The 12,767-nt window shown below is 40.6% G+C and overlaps 2 pseudogenes; one reads left to right on the forward strand and one right to left on the reverse strand.

The window, feature by feature from the left end:
- Positions 1–5,788: 5,788 nt before the first annotated feature.
- LOC148730658 (histone H4-like) lies at positions 5,789–6,100 on the reverse strand (annotated as a pseudogene).
- Positions 6,101–6,609: 509 nt separating this feature from the next.
- LOC148730659 (histone H3-like) lies at positions 6,610–7,023 on the forward strand (annotated as a pseudogene).
- The last annotated feature ends 5,744 nt before the right edge of the window (positions 7,024–12,767 follow it).

Genomic DNA, 12,767 nt, shown 5'->3' on the forward strand with positions numbered 1-12,767 from the left:
TTTGCTGAGGGAGAAGGGGGTGGAGCTAAATATTCCTCCGTTTCTAGAAAGTCTGGAACAATTCTCTGCCCAGGATGTTCAGAAAACAAAGACAATAGCAAGTTTGAATATACATGTTCAAAGAGAATTAAGGAGGATCAAAGGATACCACTTTTTTTATTCTGATGTGCCATCGTCTACATTGGGTTCAGTCAATCAGTTATAGACTATAGCCTGCCTCCTTACAAATTTCCAGGGCCCACTAATCTTATCTAATAGTAACAATGAGCCATAATGAAGTTATTGTGTTATTTATATTTTATTGGGAATGTTTATACTTTACCTAAACAAAAAAATAATGGTCATTGAACTGAGTAGAGTGCAACTTGATCTGATATCGAACGCAAGTGAACAAAATCACATGATGGCATAGTAGGAATATGATATGAAATCAAAAGTTTGATATAAGACCGAAATTGTACGACACTGAACATTTTCTGGATTTATGTAAATGAAGCTCCACTTTGGTCCCTTTAGAGAGTAGTAGCAATGTCAAACATAGGAAATAAAATTTGAAAAATATTTCACTTTGTGTACATTATTTGCTCTAATCTGATTGGCAAACTGTATACAATCCTGCAATATGATTGGTCGTGTAAATGTAGTATTGAATTTTATTTTGCTAACAAAAAGATGTGATTCAGACTGAAAATAGTGGGATTCGTGCTCGAATCATACAATTTGAACCAATCAAATTACAGGATTTGATGGTGATTTCAAAATGGATATAATAAATTGGAATATCTGGGAAGTATAAATTACAGAGCAACCTGCAAATCAGTGCGATCAAAAATATGTAGAAAAGATCCATAGGGAAACAGGAACATTTTCATATTAAAATTGGGAGTTGCAAAGTTTTTAGCCTTTCTTGGTGCAGGGGTTTTAATCTTTGAAGGTGATAAATGATGATCAGCTAATTTGTTGTCAATTAAAATTTAATTACCGGTAGGCTACCCTGCGGAGGCGCCGTGGCCTCATGGTTAGTGCGCTCGACTCCGGATCGAGTGGTCTGGGTTCGAGCCCCGGCCGGAACATTGTGTTGTGTTCTTAGGCAAGACACTTTACTCTCATAGTGCCTCTCTCCACCCAGGTGTACAAATGTTATGTTATGTTACAATAAATTCGGAAAAACTACAACAGAAATCTGCATACATATTATGAATTAAAAAGTATGTTATTACAATAAATGGAGCTACAAATATCAACCTATTTACAAAGGTGTTCATAAAGCGCTGAGTGTTAATTTTCGGGCGTGCGCCTTTTTTCCTAAGATTGTGTACATATGTCTTTTGGACAGGAATGACGTCTTTCAGGGGGTGGAAATCCGTTGATTTTAGTTTCTTCAAAATGTTTCGGTCTTGTTTGTTTAAAAGGTTCTTGATAAAAACTGGAAATGAGATAAAACGGCGTTTATGACATCGGTCTAAAATATTTTGTACAACCGTAAGATCGGACTCAGATGCCCCACAGACTGAAAGTGCATAGCTAAAATTAGTAAAAATTAAAATTATTAATATAAAAAGATGATCAATCTCCGCCTGAGAGTAATGTTCCTTTCTCAATGTTCGTAGGACGTGTAAACACTTGTTTGCTTTGACAAGCTTAGTTCTTACATGCTCATCAAATTTCCCGTCACTCTGTAAAGTTACTCCCAGTAAAACGAAGCTATTACATTGGGGAATATTATTAATTGGAGAGTAGAGTACATTATGATTTTTCTTTCTAACAACCAGCTCTTTACATTTGCGAGGGTTGCAGACCATTCTATTGTCTCAACACCATGTTAAGAACTGTCCTACTAAGTCGGCAGACGGGTCACTATTCCTAGTGATAGGCGAAAGAATAGTGGAATCATCGGCATATTTAAAAAGCACAGGGTAACCATTAAAAAAAATCTCCAAATCATTCAAAAATATACTAAAGAGATACGGTCCGCTTACACTACCTTGTGTGGTTCCTCTATTGACAGATTTCCATTGTCCTAAAAAATAACTAACAGCACGTTGTTGTCTTCCATAGAGGAAACTATGATACTAATTAATAATGCACGGATTTAGAGGTAGCTGTTTCAGTTTGGCAGACAAAATAGCATGGTTCACAAAATCGAAAGTCCATGGTAAAAATTCGCACTGCGCTACAGTCACTACTATCTAAATACTTGTATGTCTGGTGCTGGATAGCGAGCAAGGTATTTGTGCATCTACCCGCCTGTCTATATGCAAATTGGGTGTGGCTCAGGTTGTTCTCAATGACTGACTGTGCTTGTGTACGATACACGACCTTCTCGAACAACCGGGCAATAACGGGAGTAACATCAATACCACAGTAGTCTGAGTCCTCTATGGTCCGGATGCGGGTTCGAGCCCCGGCCGGGACATTGTCTTGTGTTCTTAGGTCTCACTTTACTCTCACAGTGCCTCTCTTCACCCAGGTGTATAAATGGGTACCGGCAATTTAATGCTAGGGGTAACCTAGGATGGACTAGCATCCCATCCAGGGGGGAGTAGAAATACTCCTAGTCGCTTCATGCTACAGAAACGGAGTTAAGCACCGGCCTAATGGGCCACTAGGCTCGTAAACAGACTTTACTTAAGCTGCCCTGCCCTCTGCCATACATTGTGAACACAGTCTTGATGTAAAAAGTAATTGAAGAAAAAACTATCCACTTTGTCCTTTGCTTCCTGAAAGAACACTGGATCAAAATTAACTCTAGAGCAAAAAAAAAAATCTTCATCAATGTAACTAAAAAAAATCACACCATTCCAATCCTGTGAGTCCAAGCTGGCACTGAATCTGGTAGTAATGAGTGTCTGTTGTCTTCAGTTTGTACTGGTTAGTGTTCTAGTCCTTAGTTAGATGTCTGACATTGTCAAATGAAGTTTCACCTTCTTTGACAACTTTTATTTCTAATAAGTCAAATGGATTCTCACCATTATTTACTGCATCAAGATCATAAACTTTTCTGTCTGGACTACAACCTAGCGATGCTCATTTGGTCATCCTTTGCCCGGCCAGGTAAGCGGTGTAACTTTAATTCAGGATGATATCTAGAATCCCCGTTACACAAGGGAACAAAACAATGGTACGAAGATTTCTTCATCGGGTCTGATGGCTCGTCGGTAGTCTCGAAATGTACAGTGAATTTTAGCATTGCGTTTAGTCTCAATGTAAGACGCATAATTACTCTCGTAAGATCGTAAGAAATCGGGCGTAAAAATTCCACTCGATTGCTATTTTCGATCTAATATTTTATTTTCATAGACTTTAGAAGTCCAATAACTGAAAAAAGCAGAAAAAAGTATATTTTTTGAAGTACATACCTTGCGAAGCCGCCATGTTTCTTAGCCGTCGAGCGGTTTTTTTACGATTTTTTTACGATTTTTTTACGATTTTTTTACGGTTTTTTTACGATTTCGAGAAAAATATCGTGCTTTCCATCCAAAAATCGAGTCCAGACGAAAGATTTAGTAAATATATTACAGTTTTTGTAGATATTGCAAAAGGATTGAGCGTAATGAACGGAAAACTATTGTCTAAAGTCAGATATGCTTGACCCGCTTACGAGAGTTTGTTTACTGGTGCGCTTCCTCTCCAGTTTTGTGTTGCTATGCAGTATCCAAGCACGTGACCTCTAGCTGCAAAGGGCCTATTCAGATTTATCAGTCAATTTCGAAGCACTAAATAGCTCTCGATGGCCATGTTTGATTGGTTGTTTCTAAATGGAAGGCCATCCGAATAACAATCTGAATGTGTCATCGGATAAGATGGCTTAAGAATGAGATTTAGTACCACACCACTAATCAAGCCTGGGACAGATTATTCCTTCCCTACCGTGGGAAAAAAAGAGTACATATTCAGGGAAAGGCAAGTAACTTTCTTTTACCTTCCTCTGATCGAAGCGTTTACGATACCTGTTGGCGATTTCTTCCTGCAATCACCTCCTAACTTTCTCTTCTTTCTTCTCCTTATCATTGTGAGACGCATGCACAAATTTGCTCGATATTCTGTGAAATAGAGGAGAGAAGAAGTAGCCAAGAGGAGGAGCCAAGAAGTAGGCAATAGTTTAGATTGCAATTATTATTACTACCTGGGACAATATGAGGAGAGATGTTATAGAATAAAGATATGGATAGATGAGTGGTAGAGCAGAAGGGCAGGGGAGGGGGTTTGAAGCCCTCCCAAATAACAATTTGGAAGGCACAACTCCCCACATATTGGTGCAGAAAATATCCCTTGTACATCATGGAAATTAGAAAAATACTCAAACGCTTCACAAATCCAAGCCCTAGTTAGTCTATTCATTTAAATTTGGTCAAACGTGAAGGCCAGTTTGTTACTTGTTGTTTTATAAGAATTAAAAATTAACTTCACTTTTAGCAGTTTTAGATCCATTTCTAGCCATTTCAGAAGACATGCCTCCTATTGGCACGAAGCCACAAAAGCGCTCGCTCTTTTGATTCTGTTATCGACCAAAAAAAAATGGAGATTTGAGTGAAATGTTCTCCCGCTCTAATAGCCGCTCGTCCCTTTGGTCGGAAAAAAAAAAACAGACAAACAAAGACAGAAAGCTTTGAAAACCACTGAGTTCTCGTTTGAAATGGTCCTTAGGAAAATTGGTAACGATACATGCTTAATTCATGCAGTCATTCGAGTTCGAGGTGGCTATCTTGAAATCTGGGTTAATCGCTTACATCCCGCATCTTGATCGCCGACAAGTGAAACAAACCAAAAGCAATGAACTCGACTCAAACATACAGAACTGAGAAGACTTCGGATCATTTTAGTTTACTGCCTATTTTACTAAGATGTCAGTGATAAGGAAGCACTGCCGGCGACTTCGTTTGACTTGGGCTCGCACGACGATGGTAATTGTGATTTGCATAGTTCTCAAAATAAACAAATAAACGAACAAACAAACAAAGACACCACAACACGTTTGTAACCCACTGTTGTTTTGGCTTTCACCTGTTGGGGTGGGGAATTTTCAAATTGCATACGTATCAAGAGGAATAGAAAGGCATTTGAATTTGAATGGTGCCTTAATCTTTCATCATCCCTGGTCATCTTCGTTCCTTCCAGGAGCCCGTAATTAGTCTGGTGACCGGAAAGAGGTAGCGTTGCATAGCAGGGCAGGTGAATCGAAATATACTGCGCTAGGGCTAACATCTAACATGATGATTAGGACCAACGTGGAGGGCAGTGTAATTCACGAGTGTTTCTAGGGTCAAAGAAACGCATTTGAACTTGCACGAGAAACGATTATTGTGGCTTTCCCAGCTAGAGGTAACTTTTCCATTCCACGGCAGGCGACTGCAAAATAAAAATATAGCATTAGCGCTAACATAATGCTTGGAGGAAAGTATAAATCACGTGTGGTTCTACAGATGTAACAACTTTGCATGATTTTTGAAAATCGGCTCCAAACGTTTTGTTATTTCCTTGTCATCCTCGTTAATTCTCGGAGCGAGAACCTATTTTGATTTTGCAAACCACGACAAGCGAATCGAAATATATTGCGGTAGCGTCAACATAATGATAACATAAAATGAAGAACAGTGCAAATCCCATGTGGCTCTAAGACAAAACAAAGCAAAACAAAACAAAACAAAACCGCGCTTTGACTCGTTGCTTAAACAGAAAGACACTTTGCATGCAGGTTTGACTATCCCTGTTGCCGATCACGATTTTCACAAGAGATGGTGGCTCCTAAAGGAGCCGTTGATCAGTTCTTTGGGCGTTAGGGGATTCTCTACCCGCCAAAGCCATACAGGGTACGGCCTTGGCGTTTCAGGGCGTAGACCACATCCACTGCGGTAACGGTCATCCGTTTGACATGTTCGGTGTACGTCACAGCATCACGGATAACGTTTTCCAAGAAAACTTTAAGGACTCAGCGGGTTTCTTCGTAAATAAGCCCAGAAATGCGATTGACACTACCTCGGCGGGCTAGACGTTAGATTGCTGGCTTGGTGATTCCCTGGATGTTGTCCCGCAGAATTTTTCGATGACGCTTGGCGCCTTCTTTTCCTAGCCCTTTACCTCCTTTGCCACGTCCAGACATGATTTGCTTTACTTTCCAAAGATACAGATTCAAATTTTTCCGGCCCGAGACAAAACTTAAGATGTGTGGTTTGACCTCTCGGGAAACATATGACATTCAACAAGAACAAGAAAGCCGGGCGAAATGCCGACATATGAATACCATTATTACTTATATACTTTCGGATGGAGTAAGAATGATCTACCTACAACATTCAACGTAACCAATAGTCAAATTCACTCACACCTCCAAGATATATTACATTTCCGAGAGCACACACTGAAAGCGAGCGCCTGAGAAAAGTTTTGGGAATATTTGATGCTCAGAGTTGACTAAGATTTACTTTCCGCCCAGCACTCTTGGAAACTTTATGGAACAAAGAGTTTCACCGCAGCCAATCACAAAAAAAATTTGGGAAACCAATAGCATCGTTGAGCACTGGTTATAGAAGCGATTTTGTCCAACGGGGATCGGGAGAAAAGCGTTGAATTTTGGAAGAGTTGTGACTGACACGCCGATTATTGTAAGCTATGGCTCGGCGTACCAAGCAAACTGCTCAGAAGTCAACAGGTGGAAAAGCTCCTCGTAAACAGCTGGCCACTAAGGCAGCCCTCAAGAGCGCTCCCGCCACGGGTGGCGTAAAGAAACCTCACCGTTAAAGACCAGGCACAGTTGTACTTCGGGAAATCCGTCGTAATCAGAAATCTACGGAGTTATTTATCCGCGAGTTGCCCTTCCAGCGGCTCGTGCGGGAGATCGCACAGGATTTCAAGACCGATCTGCGATTCCAAAGTTCCGCTGTACTAGCGCTCCAAGAGGCTACAGAAGCATACTTAGTGGGTCTCTTCGAAGATACCAACCTGTGCGCTATCCATGCCAAACGCGTAACCACCATGCCGAAGGATATCCAGTTAGCTCGAAGAATTCGTGGCGAGCGGGCTTAGAACAGTCGCTCATTCATTAAAAAAACACGAACGGCTCCTTTAGGAGCCATCACCGACATAAAAGTCAATGAGCAGCCCACCTCCTTTCACATGTCTGTCTGTTTGTTTGTTTTTTAGTTTGTCTGTCTGTCTGTTTTTGTTTTGTGAACCGACTCTTTTAGGAGCCAACACATACATAAAAGCCGTGACCAACGACTTTCTTGAGGCGCCAGAAAATAAGACCTACTTGAAATCTCTTTCAATTAATTGAAACTTAGTACACTCACGCTTTATTTCCTTAGAAATACGAATGAATATTTTTAGCTTACTCCCTCTAAAAATACGGCAGATAAATTTATTTGTATCTTTCCGGCTTGGGAAAAGAAAAAATAAATAGTAGAGTGACTGTTTTCCCATCACTTCAGTTTTAGAAAGTGAACAGCCAAAATTCAACAAAGTCTTTTTGTAACAGAAAACCGTACATTGGATGATAAAGAGTTGTTATATGAAAATGTTTGTTCCAAGTTTCAACCTCTGACGTGACTGGTCTTGAGCTTTCTTTTTTTGATTTTTTAAGAATCGAGGTTTTCCCTGGTACCAAAGTGCTTGACGGTGGATATACAGAGAGAAAGGGAAAGAGAGGACCAAAACAAATACCAAAAAGATCGTATTTGAACCTTTTTATCAAAACAGAAATAAACTATGTTCACGCTTTGGTGAGAAATAATGGTCGATGAGTTGGACATTTACTTTCATGACATGTGGTGGCTCTTAAAAGAGCCGTTTGTTTGTGAGTTCGGGCAGTTCACTTGCTGCTGGTATATTTGGTGAGTGCTTTCGTACCCTCGCTAACTGCATATTTTGCGAGTTCGCCCGGTAACAGCAACCGGAGGGCGGTCTGGATTTCGCGAGAGCTGATGGTGGATTTCTTGTTGTAGTGAAGACGGCGTTACAGATCACACATAGTTGCACATCGGGAAATCCGATTCTATTATCGACCAAAACAAATTGAGATTTTAATGAAATGTTTTGGGTTACTCTCATCTCCGGAATTCTTTTTTGTCAAGGAGCTTATAAATGTTAAGCTTCACCGTTGAAGAATTTTTACCGCAATGCATTCTGGGAGAAGTTAAATGAATTGGTGTAAGGAGTTCTTGCTCTCCTTAGGAAGAAAGTTTTACTAAGTCTACCAATAGTTCTCGCTTTAGCACCAAATCTGCCAAAAATCAGTGGCAAATGAGCCACAACTTTTTTTGATCGAGAAGTAGAGTTAGACTTCCCGCCCGGATTCATCTGATTCGAGCTTCAACTTTCACGCACTTTCAGCGTCAGAAGTGCTGTTGGAAACGAAAACAGAAACACACTTCGCTTCTTTGAAGTATGCTGTGACTTACGAGTATACGTATCCAAACTTAATGATGTCCTTCAACCACCAGGCAAGTAAAATAATGAAACATACCACCTTGCTTCTGAGTACCTACGCTCATGAGCTTATTATTGAAAATACGGATCATGTGCACTGAAGGCAGCCGCGGTCGGGTGTCTGATTGCTGGTCGAGTGGCGACCGACTCATGTGTCGGCCGGCAGCATCCTTATCGCGACAGCTAGTCGACCAATAGACTGCTGTCGACTCTCGGCGGATACTCTACCAACGCTTGGCTGACTTTTACTCGTTTTCAAACTTTATACCCTTTTATCTTAATAATTAATTACTGTATCTCTTAGCCTTACAAATCTCATCTCGCCGGTCCGTTTTATAAGTTACGGATCCTTTTTTTTTTTCCCTTATGGCCTTGCGCGCTTTGTGTTTCGGCAATAAATCAAAGAGGGGACTGAAAAACTCAGTCCGTACCTTGAACTCGGTTACTAATAGTCGAGTGTGATGAACTGATCATACCAATGACTGATAATAGTGCAAGTTAGTGACAAGAGGCTAAAAGAACACTGCAGACGTCCTGCATGCGTATTGCTCCTTATTTCGGACAAAATGTCGTAGAATTCCTGGACGCAACCGGTAATACACTATAACTTGCATGTTTACGCGATTTAAGACTAACTACTCTTATTTGGTATAAATCTACGAGCGTTCTATCACGAATGCCGGTCTTTGATTGGCCATGCTATTCGGTGATAGATTGCAACTTCGCGTTTAGTTTTGAACGACTAGTTTATACTAAAACAGTCAGATTATTCGCTATCGGTTTCTTTGCGCGATAGCTAATTCAGACCGTGCGCTCATCAGCTATCGAGCGTTAGAAATCTCGAGCTCATAATGTAATTGTTGAATATAAAATCTGTAAACCGAGCAGGTATTTCGTGATTTAAGGGAGGGGGGAAGGGGGTCAGAACCTCTAGCTTCCCGTGCCTTGCTCTCCTGCTTCCCGTACCCTGCTCTCCCGCTTCCCGTACCTTTATCCTTTATCTCCCCACTCCCTCCCTTTTCAGTCCATGCTCCCGTCCCCTGTAAATTTGGAGACTCAAAACGCAGTTCTTAGGCATTTCTATTGTTTCTAAACAATCTGCCCAAGATTAACACCGTCGTACGGTCTCAGTTTAGTAAAGTTTTGACTTACTCGTTTTTCTTTTTTGTTTGAGAGTTTTACCATTTCAGTCCATTTTCACGTCACATTTGTTTCTGACATCCGTTTTCAGTGACGACAGTCTTAAAAGTTCTAATTTGCAGTTCTGAATTGTCCCGTGTTCTGATAAAGTTGGATACGCGTTTCTAGCAACCAGTCCGGCGTTTGTTGGGATCATGCAATTAAAATACGGAAATAGGATATGAAGGACTTGACCAAACGTCCCAGGCATATTTCCGATATTCTCATTTATCGATTGGCAAATCTAAGTACATCTAAACGAAGTCTTCCATCGGCTGAGGTGGCCGCAGTGATCTCCTTCTGCTCCAAATGGTTGTTAGATCTGTCAAGTCTGTCTCCTCTTCCGAGTATTATCGTGATTTTATCTAATAGACCTTTCCACTTTTTTTTTCAACGTTTTACTTTGATCACGTTTGACTTTGATCATATTTTACTTTGATCAGGTAGCGAAAACCTATCGACACTGCTAGAAAGAGCACCTAAAAGTTAATGGCCAAGTTTGAGAGAAAGTTTACAGACGTGTGACGTGTGTGTGCTTGGGGGGTACAAACTTGCTCCCCCCCCCCCACCCCGAAAAAATTTTTCGATTTTGCGAAGCTATAATTTTGCGATTTTGAAAGATATAACTCCAAAACTTAACCATTTCTCCTAATTTCAAGGTGCTCTTTTCAGCAGTGTGGAGAGATTTTCGTTACATGGCCAATATCAAAAGTTAAAATAACCATAGAAAGATCTATTTCATTCGATTCCATAGCACGTTCAACTCAGGAGTCTGAAAGAATCTTGCAGAATGTTCCCTCAATAAGTTGCAACCGGCTATCCGTCTTCCATGTACAGATTTTTTACTGCCGCACCGAAAAATACTAACGTGTACGAAGACCTAATAAAATGGTCTTGGACGACATAGAGTTGAGGTACTTTTCTAACCAAGTCGCTCACTCAGCCTTGCTTATAACACGCGGCACATGGGCACTCATGCCGCTAGGCGTAACCACCGTAAAAGGGTTTGCATTTTCACCGGAAGTAAGCCTGTTCAGCCAAAGCGAATTTTCGTTTCCTCGATTGCTCAGAAGACGCTGAATGCACGTCAAATAACATTTTGGGTTAGTGTTTTCGACAGTATTTTAACATATCAATAAATGAAAATAATTAGCGTTTTGCATTTCTCTTCCCGCCCTCTTAGAACTTCCGCTTCCCGCCCTTTGCTCTCCCGCCTCCCGCTCCCCTTTCCCCCCATCCACTGTTCACGGGAAAACGACTATAATACGAACAATTGATTACACCTGTGATAATATTTGTGTGTGCAGAATGCTGACCTATCTTATTTGCCCAAATGTGCACCGTTTAGTTTTATATAAAACGAGAACCTGTTTCAAATGTTAGGCTAAAGAGGTTCTTGTACAGAGGGGGTTTAATTGGCAAACTTTAGCCTAACAGATTCTTAAAAACTAGGTTCTTACCTGTGGGTTTTTACTGTGAACCTATTCAAGTGTCAATCTGGAACAATTGCAAGCGTCTTGTCAAATTTTCTTTTCAGCACCGTAAAGTTAGTGGCCAATTTGACATGAAAGGTCTATTTGAAACTTCAGAATCTCCCCTCCCCCCCCCCCCCCACTTTTAAATTTCTAAGCATTTTATCTTCTGTGCTTCTTGGTCTACACTAGTTTTAGAGCGGATTCTGCTCAGCAATATCTTGCAAAAGACGCTGAAAAGATCCATCCGGGTGAGTATCACCACACCATTACCTCCACATAGATTCATGAAGGTAATCTATGAGAAAGTTAGGGTTTGTATTACCCTTCATCTTTTAAAACTTTTCTTTTGCAGTCGACCAATTGCTTTCCGCATGTTGCTTGTGTACCATAGTGACCGGATCGACGAAATGCAGGGAATGATTGACTGTTCTGTGATTCAAACCCAGTTGTCTCTGTATCTGCGATATGCTGCCGACTGGTCAGTGCGCAGAGTTGAACCAGGTTGTACTTGGCATTGTATAATGCCCAAAAGAGTGACCGCATTACGTCGCCTTACGAGCTGTAGGTATGGGCGGGCTGGCACATACTATGTATCAAGCAAGCCAAGTACCCATTTCTCTCTTCTAGGGCGGCGTCCTCTATGAAATTGCGAAAGTACAGCTGCAGTCACATATGATCGACAAAATTTTTGGTAATGCACCACTTGACGATACCAGACAAGTGAATAGTGCCTTTTTGAGGGAGCTATCAAATAATAGTGAACCGTTCTCTATTTCCGAAAAAACAAAACATATGCAATGTTATCCCTAACAGTCAATAACCGTAGAATTTACTGGCTAATAGGCGATCTACCAGCCTGCCGGCTCCTTTTGTAAGACAATTTGTTTTGGTCCTTAAAAACAAATTAGTCATTAAAATCATCGATACATAACTGTTCTGTTGTAGTTCACTGACGTGAAAACGATCTGGTTGCTATAATTAAGTGAAACAATAATATTACTACAGTGAACAAGAGCTTCTGAACAGAATTGGAATTTTTGTTATTGGGAATGAAAATTTGCCCAGAGTTGCTCACCTTTGCAACGTGATTTTCTTGGTTTGGGATTTGAAAGTTATGAGAAATGTTTAAAGCTGATTAGTACTTTTAATCTTACCTTATTGTCTTCTCTTGATTTAGCTGGGGTAAATTTGTCGATCGGACAATCGCCTTTCTCTGATACTAATGGTAATGGAGCCACGTTTTTATTCCTTTATTTATTTTTGGCACCAAACTTTAGCAACAGTTTGGGATATATTGATGTGCGTTCAACCTATCAAATGAGCACTCTACAGTGGCAGTATTGGCCACTTACCAAATGATTCAAACCTTTTTTACTCACCTTTGACTTGATACACATATTTCACCGTATCTAGCTGAGTGGCAGCACGGTTTTGTAAAAGGAAAATCTTGCGAGACACATTTGGTCGTCACTCATCATCACTGGGTCACAGCGCTGGATGAAGGACGTCAAGTGGATGTTTTGTTTCTGGATTTCTCCGCAAGGCTTTTGACAGAGTAAATCATTCAGTTCTACTACAAAAGCTCTGCAGTTTTGGAATTTCTGGTTCATTATTATTGTGGTGTGAAAGTTATCTGAGAAATCGTTGGCAAAGAGTTGTGTTAGATGGAGTCTCCTCTACGTGGTCAGA

Source organism: Stylophora pistillata, chromosome 5 (genome assembly GCF_964205215.1).
Source record: "Stylophora pistillata chromosome 5, jaStyPist1.2, whole genome shotgun sequence".
Classification (NCBI taxonomy): Eukaryota; Metazoa; Cnidaria; class Anthozoa; order Scleractinia; family Pocilloporidae; genus Stylophora; species Stylophora pistillata.